General features: G+C 59.7%; 2 non-coding genes across 2 annotated transcripts; both read left to right on the forward strand.

Moving 5' to 3' along the window:
• The first annotated feature begins 5416 nt into the window (after positions 1-5416).
• On the forward strand, positions 5417-7231 carry LOC142792303 (small subunit ribosomal RNA). Its single transcript, XR_012890823.1, has one exon. It is a non-coding gene; the product is annotated as a small subunit ribosomal RNA (ribosomal RNA).
• Positions 7232-8950: 1719 nt separating this feature from the next.
• LOC142792314 (5.8S ribosomal RNA) lies at positions 8951-9103 on the forward strand. The gene has a single exon (XR_012890833.1). It is a non-coding gene; the product is annotated as a 5.8S ribosomal RNA (ribosomal RNA).
• The last annotated feature ends 897 nt before the right edge of the window (positions 9104-10000 follow it).

Raw genomic sequence — 10000 nt, forward strand, 5'->3', positions numbered from 1 at the left:
AGTTCGGACTTAGCACTTTTTGGCTGAGCCTGGCTGGTGGCCCACTCACTCGATCGCCATGTCTGTTAGCCACAGTTTTCCCGGTGGTGCCGCACCCGGGCTCGCCCCGGCTGACGCAGTTTTCGCGCCGCCCCGGCAGACGCGGTTTTCGCGCCGCCCCGGCTGACGCGGTTTTTGCCGCGCCGGCTGACGCAGTTCGGACTTAGCACTTTTTGGGCTGAGCCTGGCTGGCGGCCCACTCACTCGATCGCCATGTCTGTTTGCCACAGTCTTCCCGGTGGTGCCGCACCCGGGCTCGCCCCGGCAGACGCGTTTTTTTTTTCTTTCGCCCCGGCAGACGTGGTTCCCCCCCCCCTTTTCGCTCGCCCCGGCTGACGAGGTTTTCGCGCCGCCCCGGCTGACGCAGTTTTCGCGCCGCCCCGGCTGACGCGGTTTCGTGCCGCCCCGGCTGACGCGGTTTTCGCGCCGCCCCGGCTGACGCGGTTTTTGCGTCGCCCCGGCTGACACGGTTCGGACTTTGGGCCGCCAGCCAGGCACAGCCGAAAAGTGCACTCACTCGATCGCCATGTCTGTTTGCCACAGTTTTCCCGGTAGTGCCGCACCCGGGCTTGCCCCGGCAGACGCGTTTTTTTTTCTTTCGCCCCGGCTGACGCAGTTTTCGCGCCGCCCCGGCTGACGCGGTTTCGTGCCGCCCCGGCAGACGCGGTTTTTTGCGCCGCCCCGGCTGACGCGGTTTTTGCCGCCCCGGCTGACGCAGTTCGGACTTTGCACTTTTTGGCTGAGCCTGGCTGGCGGCCCACTCACTCGATCGCCATGTCTGTTTGCCACAGTTTTCCCGGTGGTGCCGCACCCGGGCTCGCCCCGGCAGACGCGTTTTTTTTTCCTTCGCCCTGGCAGACGTGGTCCCCCCCCCCCTCCGTCTTTCTTTTTGTTTTTTTTTTCGCCGCGGCTGAAGTGGATTTTTCGGTGCCTCGACGCCCCGTTAGTCGCGGTTTTTCCGTTTCCGCACGGCCCCGGCTGACGCTGCTCGGTCACAGTCGCCTTTTGTGGTGATTGCAGAGTTCTTGAGCGCGGGTGTTTTTTTGTTGTTGTTGTTGTTGTTTTATTACGCATTCGCTCCAGCAGACGCTGTTTAGACTTTTTGTTTCCTCTTTTATCCTGCGACGAGGTGACGAGGTTTATTCGGTGCCCCGCCGCCCCGGCTGAAGTGATTTTTCCTGTCCCGTGCCGCCCCGGCTGACGCGGTTGGGACTTCGCGTTTGTTCGGCCGCCACGGGTTTTGGCGCACTCGCTCGGTTGCTTGTTGTTGCCACTTGTTGCGAACCCAGGTTTCTTGAGCGAGCGCGGGCGTTTTTTCTTCCTTTCTTTCTTTGTTCTATGTGTTAGCGAATCGGCCTTTAATATCACACGAGGACTCACAACCAACAATTTTCAGTTTGAAGTGTAAAAAATCTGCAGGTGTTGACGTAACTGACTTGCCCCGTACCCTTGAGTACATCCATGAAGTTCTCGTAGTACTACTAAATCGCATTATTCCAAGTGGAGAAATTCCCATAAACTTGCAAACCTCTACACGAAAATCGGTGCGCGTGATAAAGTTGAAAATTATCGTCCGATATCAAATGTGCCTTCTATAACACAAATTCTAGGAAAAAAAAAACACTTGTTCGCCGTTTTCTGCGCCGTGACTGGCAGCACTCCGGCGAAGCGAAACGGGGTCGATTCGAGCACGATATCGGCGTCTTTCGACGTGCTCGCCGGCGACCGTCGCACGAGTACGTCGCACGAGCGCGTCTGCCGGGGCGCCGTTTGCGAAGCCGACGCAAAAGTGGGAACCGCCGCTCGGATGATCGCCGCTTTCGGCAGAGTGAGTGTTGGCACTCCGGGGAAGCGAAACAGCGTGAATGCGCCCACGAAATCGGCGTATTTTGAAGTGCCCGCCGGCGACCGTCGCACGAGTACTGTAAACCGCGTCAGCCGGGGCGTAGTTCGGGACGCCGACGAAAAAGTGGGAAGCGCAACTCGGATCTTCGCCGTTTTTGCAGGAGTGAGTGGCGGCCCTCCTGCGAGACCAAGAAGCATCGATTCGTGCACGAATTCGGCGCCTTTCGACGTGATCGCCGGCGACCGTCGCTCGAGTAGGGCAAACCGCGTCTGCCGGGGCGGGCTTCGGGACGCCGATGCGAAAGTGGGAAACGCTGCTCGGATGTTCGCCGTTTTTGGCCGAGTGAGTGCTGGCACTCGGGCGAAGCCAAACGGGGCCGATTACGGCACGATATCGGCGTCTTTCGACGTGCCCGCCGGCGACCGTCGCACGAGTACGGTAAACCGCGTGAGCCCGGGCGGAGTTCGGGACGCCGATGCGAAAGTGGAGAACGCCGCTCGGATCTTCGCCGTTTTTGGAGGAGTGAGTGGCGGCACTCCGGAGAAGCCAAGGAGCGCCAATTAGCGCACGATATCGGCGTCTTTCGACGCGCTCGCCGGCGACCGTCGCACGAGTAGGGCAAACCGCGTCTGCCGGGGCGGGGTTTACGACGCCGACGCAAAAGTGGGAACCGCCGCTCGGATGTTGGCCGTTTTTGGCAGAGTGAGTGCTGGCACTCCGGCGACGCGAAAGAGCGCGAATGCGCCCACGAAAGTGGCGTATTTGGACGTGCTTGACGGCGACCGCTGCAGGAGTACGAAAAACCACGTCAGCCGGGGCGAGCGACCCACGGCGGTCTGGGTGCTTATCGCTGCTATTATAGGGGCACCCCGGCAGACGCAGAAAAAAAAAATTTTTTTTTCGACCTTCTTTTTTGCTGGTCGAGCTCGGGTAACCCAGGTCGCAATGGGAGCCGCGCACGAAAGCGGCGTCGCGAGACGCGTTCGCGGTCGCTAGTCGCACGAGCTCGGCAACCGCGTCAGCCGGCGCGGAGTTCGGGATGCCGACGGCTAAGTGGGTACCGCTGCTCGGATGTTCGCCGTTTTTGGCCGAGTGAGTGCTGGCACTCCGGTGAAGCCAAGGAGCGCCAATTCGTGCACGATATCGGCGTCTTTCGACGTGCCCGCCGGCCACCGCCGCACGAGTACGGCAAACCGCGTCTGCCGGGGCGGGGTTTGCGACGCGTACGCAATAGTGGGAACCGTCGCTCGGATGTTCGTCGTCTTTGGCCGAGCGAGTGCTGGCACTCCGGCGAAGCGAAACGGGGCCGATTCGGGCACGATATCGGCGTATTTCGACGTGCTCGCCGGCGACCGTCGCACGAGTACGGCAAAGCGCGTCTGCCGGGGCGAGGTTTGCGACGCCGACGAAAAAGTGGGAAGCGCCGCTCGGATCTTCGCCGTTTTTGCAGGAGTGAGTGGCGGCCCTCCTGCGAGACCAAGAAGCATCGACTCGCGCACGATATCGGTGTCTTTCGACGTGCCCGCCGGCCACCGCCGCACGAGTACGGCAAACCGCGTATGCCAGGGCGGGGTTGGCGACGCCGACGCAAAAGTGGGAACCGCCACTAGGATGTTCGCCGTTTTTGGCAGAGTGAGTGCTGGCACTCCGGCGAAGCGAAAGAGCGCGAATGCGCCCACGAAAGTGGCGTGTTTGGACGTGCTTGACGACGACCACCGCAGGAAAACGAAAAACCACGTCAGCCGGGGCGAGCGACCCATGGCGGTCTGGGTGCTTATCGCTGCTATTATAGGGGCACCCCGGCAGACGCAAAAAAAAAAAAATTTTTTTCGACATTCTTTTTTGCTCGTCGACCTCGGGTGACCCAGGTCGCAGTGGGAGCCGCGCACGAAAGCGGCGTCGCGAGACGGCTTCGCGGTCGCTAGTCGCACGAGCTCGGCAACCGCGTCAGCCGGGGCGGAGTTCGGGACGCCGATGCGAAAGTGGGAAGCGCCGCTCGGATCTTCGCCGTTTTTGGAGGAGTCAGTGGCGGCACTCCGGTGAAGCCAAGGTGCGCCAATTCGCGCACGATATCGGCGTCTTTCGACGTGCCCGCCGGCCACCGTCGCACGAGTACGGCAAACCTCGTCTGCCGGGGCGGGGTTTGCGACGCCGACGCAAAAGTGGGAACCGCCGCTCGGATGTTCGCCGTTTTTGGCAGAGTGAGTGCTGGCACTCCGGCGAAGCGAAAGAGCGTGAATGCGCCCACGAAAGTAGCGTATTTGGACGTGCTTGACGGCGACCGCCGCAGGAGTACGAAAAACCACGTCAGCCGGGGCGAGCGACCCACGGCGGTCTGGGTGCATATCGCTGCTATTATAGGGGCACCCCGGCAGACGCAGAAAGACAAAAAAAAATGGGGACATGGCGTGCGTCACCGTGCGGCTTCGCAGCGTTGCCGAAGTCGCCGAGCCCTTCGACTGAGCCGAACGGCGGACAGGGAACGTTGGTCGGCCGTTCTAACCTGTCGGTGCCACGCCGAGACGTCGTTAAGGAAAACCGCGTCGTGGGCCTCTACGACGCCGTCGAGTCGTTGTACGTTTGGTGTCCAGCGTGTCGGCAGCGAGTAGCGGACACGTCGTTCACGACTTCGGTCTTTCGCAGTCGACGCGAACTTGCGGAGAGTCGTGGTGCCTCACGTTTTCGGCAGAAACCGCGGCGGAATTTTCCCGTGCGTGCGCGTACGACCTCGGTGCTGTGCCGTCAGCGTAGTGTTGCACAAACTCGTGGCCTACCCAAGGTGCGGTACGTTTGCGGCCGTATCCTCGGTGGGAATTTCGTGAGTAGGGTCGCAAATTCTACGACCTCGGCGGGTTTGAGAGCGACGTAGACTTGTGGCACGCTCAACGTGCCACACGTTTCGGGGCACACCCGCGGTGAAATTTTCTCGAGTACGCTCGTATTAGTGCCCAAGGAGGTCTGGGTACTTATCGCTGCTATTATGTGGGGGTTCTCGTGAGCGGCGTACGCGAAAGCGACCGGGTGTCTGATATGCGGCGGGCTTCGGCCTCGTCAAGCGTGTCCTCGGGTCTGCTCCAGGGGAATCCACGGCAGTCGTCTGCAGCCTCATCCGCTTGATGCGTTAGGGGCTGGTTGTCGGACGGTGCCGTTTTACCACGATATCGAGGTGTGTTCCGTGTCGTCCTCGGGCGATTCAGATGCGAAAGCGCCGAAGACGCGGGCGTGACCCGTCGTCTGGCGGCTTTGCAGTCTCGGCTCCGTTGCTAGTTCCGGCCGGTCCACCGACAGTGCAGCGGGCTTGGGCAACCCGCACGGCGCGACCGAGTCGATGCAACGAAAAAGAGCGAGCATGAACGTGCTTCTTGCCGCACGGCTCCCACTCGTCTTTCGGGAAGGTTGTGCCGTAGCGAGCTCGAACGCCGTCATCTCGGAGTGCAAAATAAGCGTGTTGGGGCGCCTGAAGGTGGCCTCCGCCGCACACAGACTGCGTCCGGCCCGCCGAAGGCGAGGACGGACGCGCAGTCGAACGATTACCTGGTTGATCCTGCCAGTAATCATATGCTTGTCTCAAAGATTAAGCCATGCATGTCTAAGTACATGCCGAAATAAGGCGAAACCGCGAATGGCTCATTAAATCAGTTATGGTTCCTTAGATCGTTTCTTCCTACTTGGATAACTGTGGCAATTCTAGAGCTAATACATGCAGTGAGCCTGGAGCCCTTTGGGTAACGGGTGCTTTTATTAGACCAAGATCGATCGGGTTTCGGCCCGTATTGTGTGGTGACTCTGGATAACTTTGTGCTGATCGCATGGCCACGAGCCGGCGACGTTTCTTTCAAGTGTCTGCCTTATCAACTTTCGATGGTAGGTTACTTGCTTACCATGGTTGTTACGGGTAACGGAGAATCAGGGTTCGATTCCGGAGAGGGAGCCTGAGAAACGGCTACCACATCCAAGGAAGGCAGCAGGCGCGCAAATTACCCACTCCCGGCACGGGGAGGTAGTGACGAAAAATAACAATACGGGACTCTTTTGAGGCCCCGTAATTGAAATGAGTACACTCTAAATCCTTTAACGAGGATCAATTGGAGGGCAAGTCTGGTGCCAGCAGCCGCGGTAATTCCAGCTCCAATAGCGTATACTAAAGCTGCTGCGGTTAAAAAGCTCGTAGTTGGATCTCAGTTCCAGACGAGTAGTGCATCTACCCGATGCGACGGCTCGGACTGAACATCATGCCGGTTCTTTCTTGGTGCACTTCATTGTGTGCCTCGAGATGGCCGGTGCTTTTACTTTGAAAAAATTAGAGTGCTCAACGCAGGCGAGTCGCCTGAATAAACTTGCATGGAATAATAGAACAAGACCTCGTTTCTGTTCTGTTGGTTTTTGGAATACGAGGTAATGATTAAGAGGGACGGACGGGGGCATTCGTATTGCGGCGCTAGAGGTGAAATTCTTGGACCGTCGCAAGACGAACTACTGCGAAAGCATTTGCCAAGAATGTTTTCATTGATCAAGAACGAAAGTCAGAGGTTCGAAGGCGATCAGATACCGCCCTAGTTCTGACCATAAACGATGCCAACCAGCGATCCGCCTGAGTTACTCAAATGACTCGGCGGGCAGCTTCCGGGAAACCAAAGTATTTGGGTTCCGGGGGAAGTATGGTTGCAAAGCTGAAACTTAAAGGAATTGACGGAAGGGCACCACCAGGAGTGGAGCCTGCGGCTTAATTTGACTCAACACGGGAAAACTTACCCGGCCCGGACACTGGGAGGATTGACAGATTGAGAGCTCTTTCTTGATTCGGTGGATGGTGGTGCATGGCCGTTCTTAGTTGGTGGAGCGATTTGTCTGGTTAATTCCGATAACGAACGAGACTCTAGCCTATTAAATAGGTGCGGGGTTCCCAGCACCTTACAACCTTCTTAGAGGGACAAGCGGCTCCTAGCCGCACGAAACAGAGCAATAACAGGTCTGTGATGCCCTTAGATGTCCGGGGCCGCACGCGCGCTACACTGAAGGAAGCAGCGTGTCTTTATCCCTGTCTGAAAAGACTGGGTAACCCGTGGAACTTCTTTCGTGATTGGGATAGGGGCTTGCAATTGTTCCCCTTGAACGAGGAATTCCCAGTAAGCGCGAGTCATAAGCTCGCGTTGATTACGTCCCTGCCCTTTGTACACACCGCCCGTCGCTACTACCGATTGAATGATTTAGTGAGGTCTTCGGACCGATGTCCGGCGCGGCCTTTCGGTTGCGCCGGTCTGTTGGAAAGATGACCAAACTTGATCATTTAGAGGAAGTAAAAGTCGTAACAAGGTTTCCGTAGGTGAACCTGCGGAAGGATCATTAACGGATTGTGAAGGGTGAGCGCCTCAGCTGCGTCTGCGCCCGACACTTTCTGCCGCTGACCCCGTTTGGACGCGGGGTCGGCTTTTCCCCACGGGGCTGCCTGAATGTGGAGCGGCACCCCGTGACAAATTGTTGCGCCCAGCGGACGCCAACACCGCGACCTTGGACGGTCGGCCAGGTGGCGGACGCGGGTACAAACGGCGCAACGCACTCATAGGTCGGCTTTCGACCCGCCACTGCACCGTGGCTCGAAGCGCTCTAAATGCGCGACCCGACCACTGCGGGACCGCCTAGTACTGTAAACAGGAGCGGCGGAGCGCGAACGGCGAGTCGTGGTTACGTCGGTAGAAGGCGAGGCTGCGCGTTTCCGAAACGCCAGCCGAGTGCCCTCCCGACCGTTCGAGCGTGCAAGAACGAGACCCGACAATCGCGCGGCGACTGCCAAGTACGAGAGGAACGGCACAAGCGTCGGCGGTCGGTCAAGGAACTGGCGATGTGACGGGTCCGCTGTGCACCAGTGCATACCGTCCCGCCGTCCGCGGCAAGCGCCTCCGCGTCCTCGGGTGACGGAGGCTGCCGGTCGGTTCTTGAAGGCGAGGGATCTCGCTGGCACCGGTTCGCGTTGACGCGCGGCCGGTCATGGCACGGCGATGCGACGGCCGAGGTGCGCAGTACTCGATGGAGGAACCGCACGCTCCGATGACCGTCCCGCCCTCCGCGGCGTATGCGTACCGACCGTAATGGTTGCAGCAGCGCCGGCCGGCTTTTGAATTCGCCACACGAAACACGGTGCGAGATCGCGGTTAGGGGAGCGTCGACGTTGCCAGGCGTTTTGCTTGCTGCCGAGGGAAAGGCGGCACGGCCACGTCGCGCTCGTCGCGATTAGCGGGTCTGCGCGCTTTGGGAAGGTGCCGCAACGACTTGCCGAAAGAGGAAGCACGGAAGAACGAGGGACTTGGACGTCCCGACAATTGAACGCACTTGCAGCCAGGCCCTTGCTGGCTTCGTTCTTCCGCCTCGAGTAGGCTCGTACGCGGCTCCGGCGCCGGAAGTGGTCCTTGGCACCGACTTCGGTGGACGTGGGAAGTGCCGCGCAAGTACGGCGCGCCTGGCTCCACCTGTTGGCTAAAGTAGGCAGCCGGATCGGCATTTTGGTGTGCGGTGGCAAACCGTGGATGCGAAAAAAGCTTGTGCGATTTCGTGGAACAAAAAGCGGGGGTCCCCCTTTTTATGCGGAGGAGACCGACCCGCCCGCCGTGGTGAACCGCGACGCCACGGTAAAAACGGGAGAGGCTTGTCGATGGGACCGTGCATCCCGCGCTCCACGGAGGCCGGGAGGCGGCCGCCCGAGGAAATGTGTAGCCGTCGAGGCCCGCATCTGCGTGCACTCTTATCCAAATGGGTGTACCGCAGGCATTTTCTGGTTAGGCGGGCCAATGAGAGCGAGCACACAACGATACCTACGGGTCCGGCTTGGAGAACCGGCTTCGACGCCTCCCGAGTATTTATAGAGGGGTGGACCACGAAAGCACTCGCAAGTAGCGGAAGCGAAACGCCGTCCGAAACACACCGTTTGCTCGATTTGCGGCAGCCGAAAAAGGCGCGGCAGAGTTTTGGAGTCCAAGCGTGCGCTGAAAAGCGCCCTTCTTGGCCACTGTTTGGCCGAGTGCCAGAAACGTTTGGTTTTGACTGTACGGAATTGAACAAACACTTTTTCACGACTCTAAGCGGTGGATCACTCGGTTCTCGGGTCGATGAAGAACGCAGCCAGCTGCGAGACTTGGTGTGAATTGCAGGACACACTGAGCACTGATTCTTTGAACGCACATTGCGGCCTTGGGTCTTCCCTTGGCTTCGTCTGTCTGAGGGTCGGATCACATATCAAGAGAGCCTTCGGCGCACAAGGGAACGTGAGCCGTCGACTCGTTTTGACCGCGTCGGCAACACGGACAGCACGCTGAACACCTCACAGCGAGCGCCAACAGCGGCCACTCAAGGGCGAGACGGTGGCGACCGTCGTGCCAGAGCCCAACCGAAACGGGGGCGACCGACTGCATTGAGGATGTGGCACCTCGGTGAGACCGCCGCAGGACTTCGAGTCGGAAGGAAGCCTGCAGGGAAAGTGCGGTCGAGGTTGCGTACTCCTCTCTGCGACCGGGCGCGCAAGAGCTGCGAGAGCCACGGACGCGCAACTTTAACGCACGGTAAACACGAGGAGCGAAAGCCGGCCAGCAAAGCTTCTCCAGCCGTGCGCAAAGTGCGCGAGATCGCAGCCTTGCGTTGCGCTTGTTGCCCTCGAAGTAAGCAGGGTGTCCCGTAGACCGGGCGCTCGAACACGCTGCGGGGCCGTGCCTCCTCCAGGCTTTGCCGCGCGAACAGGGAACGTTCGCGCGCAAAGCGCAGGGAGGTGAGGAGGCTGCGCCCGACGTTTGCGGTTCGCTGCGTACGCGGTTGATGCGGAGAGCACGGCGCGACGACTTGCCGCGAAGCGGAAAAAGTCTCCCGCACGAGTTGGCGAAACGTTGGCGAAGCTTGAGGCGTTCTCGTCGTAGTCCGCCGTCGGTCTAAGTGCGTCGCAGTTCCCGTCCCGTACAAAAAAATGGGCCACTCCAGTTGGGGCGGGGGCGACGCTACACGAGACGATGCCTCTCGCCAGGCTGCGTGGCTGCCCTTGCGGCGGCGGCGACTGGCCTCGGCGGTGTTTGGGCTTTCGACACGGTCGTTTATCACGCAACTGCTCGGACGACGCACGCGCGCAGCGGAATGCCG

This window comes from Rhipicephalus microplus, unplaced genomic scaffold, assembly GCF_043290135.1.
Source record: "Rhipicephalus microplus isolate Deutch F79 unplaced genomic scaffold, USDA_Rmic scaffold_211, whole genome shotgun sequence".
NCBI classification, from domain to species: Eukaryota; Metazoa; Arthropoda; class Arachnida; order Ixodida; family Ixodidae; genus Rhipicephalus; species Rhipicephalus microplus.